The 1,825-nt window shown below is 39.6% G+C and overlaps 1 pseudogene; it reads left to right on the top strand.

Annotated features, from left to right (window-relative positions):
• Positions 1-451: 451 nt before the first annotated feature.
• On the top strand, positions 452-1,127 carry LOC114514759 (annotated as a pseudogene).
• The last annotated feature ends 698 nt before the right edge of the window (positions 1,128-1,825 follow it).

The following is a 1,825-nucleotide window of genomic DNA, read 5'->3' as shown; positions in this document are numbered from 1 at the left end:
TTTAACTATTCTTCTATTGAGGGAGACAGGTTGCTTCAATATCCTGGCTATTGTAAATAATGCTGCAGTGAACATATGGATGGATGTCTTTTAATTTAGTGTTTTGGGTTTCTTTGGATAAATACCCAGAAGTATTTACCCAGAAGTAAATACCCAGAAGGACTGGAATTGCTGGGTCCTTCTTTGTCTCTTGTTATACAACCTTTGTTTTAAAGTCTTTTTTTGTCTGGTATAAGTATTGCTACCCCAGCTTTTTGTTTACTTATTTCCCTTTCCATGAACTATCTTTTTTCATTCCTATACTTTCAGTCTCTGTGTGTCTTTTGATCTGGTTAGTCTCTTATAGACAGCATATGTAAAGGTCTTGTTTTGTTATCCATTCAGTCTCCATATGTCTTTTGATTGGAGCATTTAATCCATTTGCATTTAAAGTAATTGTTGATATGTGAGTCATCTTCCTGACTGGTCTCGGTATTTCTGTCTCAGCTGCCGATAGCAAGATGTCTTCAGGAAATGCTAAAATTGGGCACCCTGCTCCCAACTTTAAAGCCACAGCTGTCATGCCAGATGGTTGGTTCAAAGACATCAGCCTATCTGACTACAGAGAAAAATATGTGTTCTTCTTTTACCCTCTTGCCTTTACCTTTGTGTGCCCCATGGAGCTCATTGCTTTGGGTGATAGGGCAGAAGAATTTAAGAAACTCAATGGCCAGTGATTGGTGCTTCTTTGGATTCTCATTTCTGTCATTTGGCATGGATTCAACACACCGAAGAAATAAGGAGGACTAGGACCCATGAACATTCCCTGGTGTCAGACTCTAAGCTCATCATTGCTCAGGACTAGGGGGTCTTACGGGATGATGAAGACATCTCATTCAGGGGCCTCTTTATCACTGATGATAAAGGTATCCTCCACCAGATCACCATAAACAGCTTTCTGTTGGCCACTCCATGGACGAGACTCTGAGACTAGCTCCGGCTTTCCAGTTCACTGACAAACATGGGGAAGTGTGCCCAGCTGGCTGGAAGCCTGGCAGTGATACCATCAAGCCTGATGTCCAGAATAGCAAAGAACATTTCTCTAACCAGAAGTGAGTGCAGGGCCATTTTAGGGACATGCAGCAGTAGACAGCCATGAGAACAAAACCACTTTTTTAAAATTATTATTGTCATGTTTAAAAATGCAAGATCTTAAACTAAGCCTAAATGTGGTATGGGACAGGCAGGCCTTTCCTACCCTGGAAAGGGTTTGGGGAGGCCAGTTTTCTTCTTCTGGAGAAAATGGTTTGAACTCATGGAGCAGACCAACTGGTATGTACAGTAGTGTGGCATCACCTTTGACCTTTTGTAGTTTCTATTAAACTTGAACTGAGAAAAAAAGTAATTGTTGATAGATATGTATTTATTGCCATTTTATTGTTCAATTTTTAAAGTCTTTTTTTCCTTTTTCTTCTTGAAAAAGACCCTTTAACATGTTTTTAATATTGGTTTGGTGATGATGTACTCCTTTAGCTTTTTCTTGTCTGGGTAGCTCTTTATATATCCCTCAATTCTAAGTGATAGTTTTGCTTAGAGTAATCTTGGTTATAGGTCCTTGTTGCTCATCACTTGAAATTAGTTCTTGCCAATCCTTTCTGGCCTGCAAAGTTTCTGTGGAGAAATCAGCTGACAGTCTTATGGAGCTACTTTGTAGATAACTAACTGCTTTTGTCTTGCTGCTTTGAAGATTCTTTGACTTTAACCTTTGGCATTGACATTATAATGTTTCTTGGTATGGACTTCTTTGGGTTCATTTTGCTTGGGACTCTGTGCTTCCTGAACTTGT

The sequence above is a fragment of the Phyllostomus discolor genome, chromosome 7 (genome assembly GCF_004126475.2).
Source record: "Phyllostomus discolor isolate MPI-MPIP mPhyDis1 chromosome 7, mPhyDis1.pri.v3, whole genome shotgun sequence".
Classification (NCBI taxonomy): domain Eukaryota; kingdom Metazoa; phylum Chordata; class Mammalia; order Chiroptera; family Phyllostomidae; genus Phyllostomus; species Phyllostomus discolor.
The sequence above is the reverse complement of the archived record's forward strand: the minus strand, read 5'-3'. Positions and strand labels throughout refer to the sequence as shown.